This window comes from Sinohyriopsis cumingii, chromosome 6 (genome assembly GCF_028554795.1).
Source record: "Sinohyriopsis cumingii isolate HCF-2022 chromosome 6, ASM2855479v2, whole genome shotgun sequence".
Lineage (NCBI taxonomy): Eukaryota > Metazoa > Mollusca > Bivalvia > Unionida > Unionidae > Sinohyriopsis > Sinohyriopsis cumingii.
In genome coordinates this window covers 162,437,148-162,450,763 of record NC_142966.1, presented here as the reverse complement: position 1 = coordinate 162,450,763, position 13,616 = coordinate 162,437,148, and the positions used below count along the sequence as shown (strand labels likewise).

Sequence of the window (13,616 nt, the reverse complement as noted above, 5' to 3'; positions counted from 1 at the left end):
AGGTTGAGATGAAGAAAAGAGCTTTGCTACGAACCGATGCTCTGACAATTTAGCTATCCCGTCCCTTGTAAAAATTAGCCTAAAGATTGTTCATTCCTATCTTTTGCAGATTAAAATAAGGCCTGGATTCACACTCGCCTGAGACAATTCAACATTGAATTAGTATACATAGAGTGCAAATGATATGCTCTACACCATAGGAATCTATTTTCCCTTCTGCGTATCGTTCAGCCGTCTTTGGCTACATGCATATCAGTTAGTTAAAGTTTAATTACAAACATACTGAAAGAACTATGCAGTCGTATTAAGTGCACAAAAGGAAACAATGTAGCTGAGGTATTATAAGACCGATCAGCTTGAAGCTCACGCTGGATCTCTTGTTTGCATTGCTCAGACACTTTAATCATATGCAGAGTTAAGGTCAAGTATTACATCTATCATGTTTTACCATGGAAATTGTCTTCCTCTCACAAAATTCCAACTAGTTTATATCCTGTCCTGTACTGTTTAGTTTTCAGGTCTGCATGGCATTTATAAGTCATACAACTTAAGGATGGGTAGTTGTAACTGCAAATGATACTCATTCTGAGACAATTATTCTGAAAATAGTTTGCTTATATATATATATATATATATATATATATATATATATATATATATATATATATATATATATAATCAATATAGTAACTTGATCGGGGTATTTCTATCGTATCAGCTTCTAACGTCGTGAAATCCGAAAGGCTGACCCTAGTCTGATGTCCTTCGACTTTCAGATAAGATGGTGTGTACATACCTAAGCCAAGTTATTGCATATGACATGAATATTACATCTTCTAAAGAATTATTTTGTACTAATTGGACATTTATGTGTGTTGTTGTTATTTTACTTTGACTTTATATTCATCGATTCCCTTCACGCGATTATTGTTAGGTGACGTTAGCTTTGACAGCGACGAATCAATATCTGCATCTGAGGCGCATCTGATACAAGATTTTAGATTCAACTCGAAAATGGAAGACATTTTTATCTAAATATTGATGTATAATAAATTTGCACAACGTTCCCAAAAATGTTGAAAGAATTCTTAGCACGTTAATTATGAAACGTTCATTGCAATTATTGTACTAATGTATCATCCAGCTGTGTAGAGAAGATCTATGACAAGTGAGCCCAGAAAGAACCTAAGTAATGTTTAATTGGATTCTTAGAACAGGGCGGCAATGGGAGGATGTGAAAGATAATGTCTGTCTTGAACTGAGAACAAAGGCAGATCCTAAAATGTTGATTGTATATGCAGGGTTTACAGATTGTTTTATACAGATTGTTAGGCATCTGAGTAACACAACCACTCAAAACATTGATTTTTACTACAGTATTGGAACCTTGCACTCTTATTTGGTCTGAGAATTTACTCTTTGGATATGGTGTTAATGTCATTGAAAATACGGGAATTAATATTATTGTACTGGTAGAGCTGCGGCGTGGAACGTAGGTGAGGCTGTAACGATTTTCTGATGTCGTTCAGATATGCAGATGTAACTTTGATTGGGTAGCACATCAAGATGTAGATAACGACATAATTAATTTGGCTGTTTAGAAATACTTCTTTTATTTCTTGTACTTGATAATATTGTGAATTTTATAAGATGGATGACCTGGTCGAAGTTACCTAAACAGATGCATATTACATATCAAACCTGCACTGGCTGATTCGGTTTCACGGTTGTGGCAGACACATAGTTAATGTTTCTGTCAAGTCTTTTCTGTAGATTTGTGTATTAGTGAGAGGTTATTGAGAGGAATAAAATGACCTTGCCATAACCTAAGATGATAAACTTGCCATGGTTCTACCCCGGGATCTAATGTCGTAATAGCGGATGGGATTATGCTAATTGTTGTGAGTGTTATATCCTGGGAAGTAATATTGTAACAATGAAGTGAATTATGATATGCTTGCCATTCATGTGGGCTTTTAAGCATGCGCATTTGTGTCCTGAATATTGGTATGATATTCAGCTTGGGATATTCAACAGGACATATGATTTGAGTTCACACAAAATGCATCTGTTTTTTCGTAGAGTTCCTTTACTAAAGGCAGGCAACACGTCCTTTGCCCTCTTGAAATGATGTGGCTTTAAAGTTACATTTCCGTTTGTATTTATCTCTTAAAGGAAACATTTACTTTGGATAATAGCTATTATATGTATTTGATTTAAACTGACTTTACTACTAACATGCAAGAGTGTTGTGGTACAAGAGAGACAACTCAATCTTTAATGGAAAGATGCTTGACGTAATTATTATTCATTATCACTTCTTGTTTGTTTTTCTCACACAGTGTAAATGTGTTAAACCATTTACGCCTCTTTCATTCTAAAATCTATCAAGGCATGATCAGGTGACTAGAAGATGTGCGGAACATGGTTTGTACTATTTGCATATAATAAACAAACATGTATTCAATTAAATTTAGACACACACTGACCTAAAAAAGAAGTTCATCTGCTATTATTATTATTATTAAAACTCAGCCATATTATATGCACTAGGCATAAGTGTAACGGTGAGTAGATATGAGTAGTGAAGGGGGACGATTCAGGGACGATGGGATAATACATACAGACCCCGCTGGGACGACTCAGGGACAATGGGAATTTAACATGGGGGATTTTAACAGGGGTGGGACCATACAGGGTCAAAAAAGTATTGGGACTGTATAGGAACAATATGAATGGAACAGGGAAGGTGACGTCACCGTACTGACGATGAGCAACAATGTAGAAAGAGGCTGACCTCAATCGGAGCAAACAGCGGGGAAAAAACATGGAAAGCTTGGCGGGAACGGGACTGGAGGGACAGAGACAGACAACATACAGTCACAAACATTTATACACACTAAAAAAATTTGAGGCAAGAAAGCAAATCGTTTCGAGGCATATGAGTGACCCTGAAAATGGCCCTTAGATTCTTCTTCTTCTTCTTCTTCTTCTTCTTCTATTTTCTCCGCTTCTTCTACCAGATCCTGACCTTTCCCAATATTCCTTTATTCTTCTTCCTCTCTTCATTCTCTGGTATCCAGTCAGGATGACCTATGGCCCTGAATTTCTCATGGACTTTCATAAATTCTTATTCATGTTCTCAAATTCCTCCTTTTTGTTTATGTTTTCTCTTTCTTTTCTCTCTTTAGCACAGGTTTCTTTTATCTTCTTCACTTCTTCTGTTAACGCATTTCTCATCAGTTCTTCTGCTTTCTTGAGATAGTCCATTCGCCATTTTACGAAAGACCACTCTGTTCATTCCAATATATCTTCAAAGAAACACCTGACGCTCATGGAAATATCTAGGGCTTCTTTCGTACTGGCTAGCCCTGACAAGGGCTGGGTTTTTTTTGTAAACTTCAGATACACCTGTTAGTGATGACATCACCCAGACCGAGCACCACATACACAGCGGTGACTCCAATCATTTTCGTAATTTATTCTTGTGGGTGGAAGCTCGTCCAGGAGCCGCATGGCATATTCCAGGTGCATCTGAACTTCGATCCGTTTTTCGAGTCTGCTGCTCATTCTTCAATGTTGTTGAATCACCAAGGGTAGCCAGACTGACGAGCGTTCCCTTCATATGGGTCAAGCACGGACGAGAAACAAAACATCCCTGACACCAAAACTAGCATCACCCATATCATTATCCCAAAGAAACACAGATCGCGCGGTCTTAAAAGAAACACTCACTCACTTGTTTTTTTTTACTGACAATCACTAATTACAAATTTTGACAAGGTACGGAAACGAAGTGTATATACACACACTTCGAAAAAATGATAAAAAGAAATAATGTGCTTATAGACGCACTTCGATTTTTTCTACCTACGTAACTAACATACCATTGGCAATTTAATTAGTATTTCGTTTCTAGAGTATTGGGTAGCCCTGAAAAGGGCTGTTATTTTTGTGGACGAGGGGTGATGACAATCATTTATGATCTAAGATTGCGTCCTCGTCTGGCGGCAGGCTTTCACACAGGATAGAGTTTACTTCTTCGGATAGAGAAGAATAACTCTTTGGTGTCGACACGACAATCGACAATACCTCTGTTCCTGCTACTGCTGCTGATCTCTCTGCTGTTTCTGAAGTCTGTATTTCTCCGTCCATTCTTCTTTCTCCTTGTTTATTTCCTCTCTGAAGAGCTCTTCTATCAGGTCTTCAGTTACTTTCAATATTCTGATATTCTCTATCTCTTCAGGCTTCGGTATCAGGCTTCGCCTGAAATGATGCAAATTCACGTAAGCTTCGTTCACCTTGGCTAATCTTGAGCACATCTTCATAGGAAGATGAGTCAACAATGGATGGTCAGACTGGAGTCTACCCCGCTTTATATGGTTCAAGCGCGGTCGCGATAGAAAACATCCCAGCACTGTTTAGAGTCGGGACGCTAAAATAGTTTGATTTGACGGATAGAGTGAAGTCAAAGAGCATGGTTCATGATACAAATGGCAAACAAACGAAATACGCCTTTTTTTCAAAGCAACATTTTATCCAAATAACAAACAACCAACAATTAACAAATATTTTAAATTAACAATTCAATCAATAACAAACATTTTTTTTCTATTAACAATCTATTTTGACAGAAGATAACCATAATGGTCACAAAACCATCGATCTACTTTTTCATCGTTTCTAGAGGAGTGAGGATCAAAATAAGTCACTAAATGTTCTAAAGAATATCCAAGACTGCGTTGATGAGAAAATACACACAATATTGTCCACACACAAATGAATCTGTGCCTTGTAATTTCACATTTTTGAATCGTGTTGTCTGAGCATTTCTTCTCATAAAGTCGTTGATATCGTCTTTCAAAGGGGGCAATCCAAACGAATCAAAATGCTGTACACAACCATCACGGGGAAAGTAGACGGCTACCCAGTGGGTTCGTGGGAGATGACGTTTGTTCGTGTTGATGACATAAGCTTGATGGTCTTGAGGTTTGCGATGACGTAGTTCATCTTGAGCACACAAGACAGGATTCCAAAAAGCAGTGTACGATCTGTGGTTCAAAAGGTAATAAAGTTCCCAGGTATTCATTTTTGTGTTGTTTTTCTTCACAGGTAATGATAAGTGATCAATTCAGTTCTGACTTTCTCTTTCAATTTGTCTGACAAGTAACCGTTTCTTCGTTTCGTCTCTGCGCTTTTAGCCAAGAGAGCTTCGATGCGATAGCTCGCTAGAGTCGTTAATGGAGGAAAGGAATGTTCGCGCATGCCTTTATACCACTGATGCAACACGGCTTGTTCCGAGATGAGACTCCAAGTTTGGTTCAGATACTCGTCCAATTTTTCTTCCTGACTCAGCATCAGACATTTATCGTGTTGAATTTGACTGGGATGATCGTTTTGACATCCATAGCAATCTTTTTTGATCAATTCTGTAATTTTTTCTGCCAAGTATTTGGCAAAAGAGGAGACTAAATGTTTTTCTTGTTCTGGCCATCTGGATTTTATCACTATGGCCTTTTCGTCTTTGTATTGGGGGTCTGCTTCCACGGTCTCCTCCCATTCCATGTCCAAAGAGTCGCCACGATGAAAAGAGGGATAACAGTATTCCATAGCTTCTAATGGTCTAGAATGACTTCTCTCAAACTGTTGATTTCTATGGTATTATCGAATTGAGAATACAATATGACGTTCACTGTCTCATCCAGCTTCTCTTTAAACTGAAGTTCCACACGAATCTGTCCTGATTTTATAGAGTAGAAATGACCCTCATCGCTGTCTTGGCCTGGAATGAAATCAAAAGGCCACAAAGCGTAGCCTCCTGATATGCGTCATACGTAATACCGTGAATGGTGTTGGTTCCTAACTGTCCGGTGGCTTCGTACAGGGACAAGTACGATCTCAAGTAATTCTTCTTGTCAAAGTTAGGTTCGAAAGGTCTGGTACACAAGGTCTTGCCATTGCGACTGACTTCGACTTTTTTCACATTGAAGTGATCAAATTTTAAAGGATTTTCATGGGAGGCTCCGTTGAAGGCTGAGTGCTCGACCATACCAAGGATTAAACGCTTGGGTAACTGACCTTGGAACAGATGATCTTCGATCATGGAATGATGTTCAGCAGGAATGGTGAACGTTTTCACTTCCACGCGTTGTATCGGATATTTGGTGGTCGTTCTGCTCAAAGTGTGACTGATGTCGTTTCCCACTTTAGGTAACACTTCCACACGTCGCACGTAGAGTCGGGCTTCCTCGATGCAGATTTTGCAAGTGGAAGCAGCAGCATTAGTCAACAAGTGGAAAGTGGAACTGCTGAGATTCAGTCTCAGAGGAACATCCACACCGTTCAGCAAATACTTTTCTTCCAACCACAGCAACGTTCTCTTTACGATCTTTAAACCTTTTATTGTTTTCGATTAGGCTAGTGAACTTGGTTGGTGTGTCAGGTTTCCATGCCACGCAAGCATCCAGATGAGTGTTCTTGGCTTCTTTTCCGTATGTCAAGAAATTTGCCAGGTACGTTCGATAAGGGTAAGTATGCATACTACTGCTGACCAGTTTGTTATTCAAGTACAAATCCACTGAGCTGAACAATGAATGGATGAAATTGTTGACGGAAGCTACTACCTCATCCCCCTCTAGGTCCGTATTATCCTGATCTACAACTTTCACTTTCAAGTATAAGTAACTGCTATTCAGATCGATGTAGTCTTCGGGCATTCCTTTGATTTCAAATTCGATGGGGACTTAGTCCTCGACAGAGGAAACGGGATAATTCGACCCTTTGGGATTCTTGCATCTCATCATTGTGGGTGGCATGGCAAACAGAGCCAGTTCCGACTTGGAACAGGCGCAAGGCTCTCGGTGCATCATTTTTGTCTCTACGATTTAATAATCAAAAACGTCTAATTCTCGAGCTGTTCTTCTTTTCTTAGTCTTTCTAGCTTTATGAGTGTGAAGTCTGTTTTCTTCGTCGTCTGTTTCTGCATTGTCCTTGCTGTGGCGTCAGGGAAGCGGCAATGCCTGACTCAGTAGCGCTCAGGGCATTTATAGGAGTTTCTCGTCGGCACAATATATCATTGCCTGTTTGAAGCAAGATATTTTTACCTGCTCTCAAGAAAGGTTCTTTACTGTTTTGTTTGTCGATGACGACATTTTGAAAAATTCTTTGCCGTGCGTCAATGCAGCATCTTTCAAGGCATGCAATCCTCGTGTCACCATCGGTTTCAAAACAGGTGCCACTGAACAAACGGCTGATTTCAACATATCGCCTATACCATGTCATCGCTGCCGAGAGACGCTTCGGGACACTGGATACATGACTTATGAGTCGTTAGAGAATCGTTTTCGAAAATGGATTTTCACCGTGACTTTTCCTTTTGGAGAGCGGAACATTTTACCCCAGATCTCCTTTAATAGCAATATTAACAGTGTCGAAATATGACTTACTGACGGGCAAATGGTGAGTATGTACAAATTCGCGGTGAACGTCATAGGTGTTTCCACCTTCCTAGTCAGCGTTCGTGGCAGAATGAATCCACTTTGAAAGGAATGACACGAAGTAACGCCACTGAGGTGTGTCTCACCACGTTAAACTCCACCACACTGGAGTAAACAAATATCAAATTCAGTCCTTGGTTCAGGTGTACCGGGAAACGAAAATACTTGTAAAATTCCATGTTGCTGTTGATCTTCGGGTTGAAATTCAGAGTAATGTTTGTGTCTCCACCTAAAATGTCAAACAAATCACGATTAAAACTGATGGACAACGTGTCGGTATCCTAAAATTGATGATACCTTGGATTGGGCGATAGGGTGGTTTAGAAACGGATTTAAGTGTCTAATGGGCTACGTGAGTCGAAGTCGAAGGTAGTGGAGGTTTTAATGGAATGGCTTTGGTCTTCTTTTCTTTTCTCACTCCTGGTTTCCTGTTTTTCTTTTTCACTTCTGTCGAAGGAAGAGTGGGCATCATCTTTTTAACCCAAGCTTTTATTTCTTCTGGTTGGGATGTACGGGAAGAGGTCAACAAGGACGTTGCAATCTTACTATAAATGGGAGATGTTGACGGTGTTTGAAAGACTTCTGGTACCTCTTCTTCTGCAGCCTTTCGTGGGGTTACGTCTCTCATTACCACTGGGGGTGTTGGTGGTGGTGGTGGTCTGGGTGATGGACTTTTCATCAAGGCCTTAAAATCTTTCAGAGTGGGTAGAACTGTTTCGTCTAAAGCTTTCTGGAGTAAGAGTTGTAGTCGTTGCAAGAGTTGACCGTAGTTTTGCGATTTTTCTCTTTCGGACAAATCGTGGCGATCCATCAATGACTGCAATTTGCGTTGTAATTGGGACATCTTGGTCAAATTTTTTATTGGGATGCAAATGCGGTGTACGTTGTTCGTGCCAACGATGATATTCCATCCATCGTTTGTAAGGCACTAAAGCCAGTTTTCGACCTTCCATTCGATTTCAAGGGTCACGTATGAGATGTTTGGACTCCAGTGGTCCTTTTTATCTTGCTCCCGCGAGTCCTCCAACATGGTTTCCAATACTCCTTTCAGCAAGGGTCCTAACAACAGAGGCAAAATTCCTCCTCGTCGTAACAACGTCTTCTTCTATTGACGAATGTGGATTTTCTTTTGAACCATTTGGCAAAGAACGTGACGATGTTTGCCTAAGCATTGTTTCTGGTGTTTAGACAAAGGTATCGTGCCTTTCAAGACGTTCAAACAACATTCGCACACGGTATCGATGACATCTTTGGAGGCTGTTTGAATGAGTTATTTTTCGCATGGATGGAGAAGCTTTGGACAGGACAGACAACATGTCCCCATGTTTGACTAAACGAGGAGGCAGTCCTTTCCTTTCCTTTGGGTTTAGAAGAAGGATGTTTTCTGGGGGGTGACATCTTTGCTTGTTCGTTCAGGGACACACCAAAAATACACTGATGTCGATGACTTAGAACATGCCCTTTTATCTTTCTTTTGACTATCGCTTCATCAAAAAGGTGACAATGTGTTTTCCAAAATCGCCAAAGAAATCTACCCTTTGGTTACTCCTCTTTTTTGTGTGACTACTATGTCTTTTCTTAAGTTAACGTCGATGCTTGGCTAAGCGCTTTGTCGGATGACGGGACTATACTTGTCTCTTTCCTTTTTTGACAGGAGAATAACGATAGTGACGGCGTGAACTTCTTTGAGGTGACATCTCGGGGCGTTCAGGAGCACAAAAACACTGATACCCATGCTTTGCCTCAGGTATTTTTTATACCGGACGCGTCGCCACTGATTGTCTTTGCGTCGTATCAACTTGATGACAAGCATCACGCGTCGTGGAGGGGTTCGCAAAGGACTAAATCGGGACAGTTCTTGCTTGGACAAATCCAGTCAACAATGTAACATACCCGATCTCTCTTGGACGTTGATTTTGTGAGCAGGTACTTTGTGAGCAGCTGCCACTGCATCTAAAGAGGAGGAGAGTGTCACCACTGGATGAGAAGTTCTTGGAGACGTGTGTTTCCATTGTTTCATCAAATGAAGAAGAAGGGGTGTCAAATTTGGTTTAATAGGCATCACCAACAACGGAGAAGTGGAAGAAACTGAGGCTACCGGAGACGTCGTTGTTGCAGGTCGTGGTTTGCCAATGTAATTTTGCGTCCTGGTTGTCTCTCTTGCATGTAGAAGCTGTTTCTGAGGGCTTTTCTTTTTCTGAGGACTTTTCTTTTTCTTTTTCTGTGGGCTTTTCTTTTTCTGGGGTTGTGACCTGGTCTTGACACCGTTGTTCTTTTTCTTCTCTTGTATTCGCTTGGCTTTTTGGGAGTGACTGTTTTCTTGGGGAGAACTTTGGGGGCAATAGGATTCCATTTGAAGAGGGAGCGAATGATGACACCTCCTAGAGAACCGGTCCCTCCAGGTTTCAAAATGATTTGCTTTTTGGTTTGAGTGTCAATGCGGTGATCGGCCAATTGTGTCAAGGCTACTTTGTTTCTGTCAAAAAGGGCGTTTGGTTTGATGAGGAATCCGAATGATGACCTTGCAGTAATTGACGTGCTGAAACCGTAAACCATCTTAGGAACTTCTTTGAGACTCTCTTCTAAGACACGAGCACGTCTTTGTGGATTTGTTTCGCGACTGATGCCATACAAGGCACGAATCAATTTGACGGGAAGATGCGCCGGAAGGTACGTCATGTTGACGATGTGTGAGACAGACGAAAAGTGTTTTTAAAGATTTCTTTTGGTAAAGAGGACGACGGAGACATATACTGGACAAGCCCTCCGTCTTGACACCAGTGGTGAAACAAATGGGTACGAAATCGCAAATAATCAGGACTGGTGGGTTTCAAATCGATGGGTAGATAGGCGTGTGGGGTTTGAGTGGCATCGTCGTACGCATCAGTTAGCCAAGGTGTTCCTAATTGTTTGGCTAAGACTTGCACTTGCGATATATCTCTAGGGCTTTTAAACAAGACCACGTAATGAACATTCAAACTTATGGTGCGATCGGCTTTACTTTGTTGAAACAAATTTTGAGTAATGTAAATGACACTGGCGCGCAAACCACAGTTTAATTTCTTCTTCGTGTTCTCCTAACATGTCGTCGAAAATGACCAGATGGGTTTGACTGGGATCAGACACGATTTCGTCGTCTTCGTTAGGAATGGCTTCCACAAACACGATGTTATCACCTTGACTTTCTCGCAAGAGACTGTACGCTGATTGCCACTCTTTGTAACACCACATGATTCGTTGAAGTGGACGATCGATCAAAATGATGTTTATGTTCGATCAAACGTTTGACAAATTCGGTTTTGCCTCAGCCACTAGGTCCAACAATTAGCATGTTAAAGGAATGGCGATGATAAAAGGCCTCCAAACTGGCACGATCTAAGTGTTCGATGATGACTTTGAAAGTGAAGGAAGAGGGAACAGAGACAGCAGAGGTAGCCATAGTGCAAGGAATGCCACTTCTGACACGAAGACAGACAAGACAAGAGTTTTCATACCTTTTTCAAGACACGTTTATTGATTTTTTAAAAATAAACAAAAAAGACAAAAATAAATAAAAGCCAAATGCTTACGTACAACGATAAAATACACATCAAAACGATCAAAGTGGAATATAAATAAGTCTCTGCACATCATGATTTTGGTAACCAAGATGTCCTAGGGACAATGTGTACTATTCTTACAGACACTGTATGGGGTAATGTCACACAAGTGTCCTCCCGAAAGGGTCTTTCAGGAATGTCCATGACAGTCCCATCTTGAAGGAAGTGGTTGTACTCGGTGACGGGTTCTTCTGGCACTGTCACTAACACAGGTTTAAAACCCCAATTTTCCAGTCACATCTGTCCAATGAGGGTGTAAGTCACAAGCTACACACACATCGTCATACACATCTGCGGTAACTTAAAGTTGTCGAATTTATTTTCTCCCGTAGAGGTCGAGAAGTATCCAGATGAAAACACAAGGCTTTGAGCAAAATGAGTTTCTCGTGGACATTTAAAGGAACCACTTTCTTGTTTTATTGGATGACAAGTACTGTTCATAAAGAGTCCACAAGGAATCGGCGGGTAAATGAAATCCCAGAAAACAAGTCACTAAGACAGACGTCACACGTCGGCTCCAATTGAATGGATACAGCTCTTGTAATAAGTGTTGGTAATCTTCCACTGTTTGAATAGTGTCATTGATTTCTTTCACGGAGTCTGTTGTATCGCTTCTGATAAAGGTTGTGGCATGGTAACCTGTTTATATGCCCTCTTTCTTCGGAAGCAATAAATGTACTTTCTGCACAGAGATAATCGTTCTCCAGTAGCGAATCTAAATGGTTCAGTCACATACACATCACACTTCGTTCAGAAGCTTCCTCTTTAACTAAGTTTACGTTGTGTAAAAGGTTTTGGTAATCCTCCAACTCTCCTTCTGGAATTCGTTGCAGCATGTGAAACTCGTAGTAAAAATTTTTAAAAAAATCATTAACATACCGATCATTCTCGTCCACGAACAGTTGAAAAAGGTCTGACTATTGGAACGTTTTCATATGAATCAGTCCTATTACAGCATTCGGGTACCAGTGGTTTAAACATCGGTGACGTAACGGATGCAATTGTTCTTTACGTTTCACTTGTATTTTGACCAATTCACGGTAAATGCGTTCTCTCAACTCCACAGGCAAGCACCGAATGTTCTCTTGTAAAGTGTCCATGATCATGTCCTCCTTTGGAATCACTGGGTCGTGGCCAATAGCCTCGTTTACATTTGTGACTGAGGTAGTCTCCACTCATAATCAGTCTTCTTATACTGTGGAAAAGAGCATAATTTAAAAATCGAGAAATGATTTTGAGGTTGCGTTTCACTTGTATTTTGACCAACTCTCCGTAAAAGCGTTCTCTCAACTCCACAAGCAAGCCCCGAATGTTCTCTTGTAAAGTATCCACGATCATGTCAGTCAGTATTATTTTATTTAAAATCTTCTAAAGCGAAGGTAATGAACATAGTGAGTAATTTCTGACCACTGCCATTCAGGGTAACGGTCAAGAATGTCAATAAACTCTTCCGATGTAAAAGGTCTAAATCAGAATAATAGGGTGAACGCACACTTGATCCAGAAAAATCTGATCCGTTTGTCGACTTCTTTCACTTTCCTCTTGTGAATTTCTCGACACAAACGTTATACAGTCACCCACTGAGATTTCGCTCTGGCTAGTCACTGCCAAACTTCTTTGTAGATCTTATCTTGCAGTTCGTTTGGTAATGCTTGAATATTATTTTTTAAATGGGGTTTAAATACTGGTCTAGGTGGTGTCCAACGCTTGACTCCTAGCCAATCTGGTTTCTTTAATGGACATGGTATGTCACTTCAATGACTCGGTCCCACTAAAGATAGGTAGCGACAATTAGGAGACCATCGAGCATGTTCCAGGCATGCCGAATCTTGTTGCTCCCACTGGTGTAGTGACACAGCGCAACTGAAACACTTGACTTTATCCCCTTCGCCCAAGTAGAACAATCCGGCTCTGGCTAATTCTTCGGTGGTCGGTCCTCTCAGATATTTAGGCAATTTTTCTTGGAAGGTTTGAAGACGAGTTTCACAGGTTCTTTTCTATGAGGGCAGGGTGACATCGACAGGAGTTTGCTCAGTGTTGGATGACATCCGTAGGGCGGTAGACGCATGGCCTCATGTGAAGGTCGACATTGACAATGAAAACCAGCAAATGGTAGGCATAGTGGTAGTAGTCGTGGTAACAATGTTCCCATGATGCTTTACTGCATCGCTCTCAATGCAAGGCTTAGCATCGCACTCCACTTGAGAAGCACCGAATTTGAATGATATTTGTTTAAAAGGATTCATCTTGTTCGCTTGGTCTTGGTAGTGACAATGAACTATCAATCTTGCATATTGTCTCTTTTTATATGCTGACCAATATCGACGTGACCGTAGGGCAAAGTGAAGTGATTGGGAAGCCCCACTCGCTTCTGGTACACGATTTGATACAGCTTTTCCAAGGGTGGACTGACGACTTGGTGAGTGGGTAAACGTACAATCTTATGCGGTTCGTAGGTGGTCACTTTAAAATTGCCATCCTCTCCAGACTGCAAGGTTTCTTTCAATACCCCAAAGTTCAC

At 40.8% G+C, this 13,616-nt stretch overlaps 1 protein-coding gene across 1 annotated transcript in view; it reads left to right on the top strand.

Annotated features, from left to right (window-relative positions):
- The window catches only part of LOC149798421 (galactose-specific lectin nattectin-like), a 79,813-nt gene that overhangs the window by 16,835 nt on the left and 49,362 nt on the right, over positions 1 to 13,616 (top strand). The window lies entirely within an intron of this gene.